Source organism: Dipodomys ordii, unplaced genomic scaffold, assembly GCF_000151885.1.
Source record: "Dipodomys ordii isolate 6190 unplaced genomic scaffold, Dord_2.0 Scaffold1656, whole genome shotgun sequence".
Lineage (NCBI taxonomy): Eukaryota > Metazoa > Chordata > Mammalia > Rodentia > Heteromyidae > Dipodomys > Dipodomys ordii.
Window position 1 is genome coordinate 9543 of NW_012268872.1, and position 760 is coordinate 10302.

Below are 760 nucleotides of genomic sequence, written 5' to 3' on the forward strand. Positions count from 1 at the left end.
TCTGACCCCTTCCTTCATGATGTGCTGATGTAGCTGGCAGCTGTGTTCCTGGCTCTGCCCCCTGGCTGACATTCTGTACTCCTCCTCCAAGATCGTTTCCTCCATCTGTCAAATCTCACCAGCTCAGGGCAAGTGCTGTTTCCACCTGTTCTTCCCACCTCTCCATGCTCTCCTTATTTTATTGCTCCTGTCTTGGCATGTACACTACTCCCACTGTGACCCAAAACTCAGACTCCATGGCCACGGCCACAGTGGTGTACACGGTGGTCACCCCCATGCTGAACCCCTTCATCTACAGCCTCAGGAACCCAGACATCAAGAGGACTCTGAGAAGACTCTTCAAGGTAGGAAGAATGGAAGCGGCCCTGTACGGAGCCTGGAGCATTTGCCCGGGATGACGAGAGATGCAGGGTCAGACTGGGGCTGTTGATGCTACAGAGGTAGAAATGATCGCCTGCATCTGACCCCCAGAATGGCTCCTTGTTGGTGTCAGGTTTTCTATGAAATCCACTTGCAAAATGTGCTTTCCTGTGCTCCTATGCTTGATGCTAGTCAAATCGCACCCCTCCCCAAATACCCATCTTTGGATCAGAAATAGCTGGAACTCCCCACTTATCGCTGAGGACATAATTTTATAAACAATCTCCTCTTGATGATATAAATGACACTCGATAAATCATCTTTTTTAAAGAACAGCCATCAATTTACAACTATGGGGAGGAGAAAAATCTTCATTTTGCAACTAAGAAGATAAAAATGT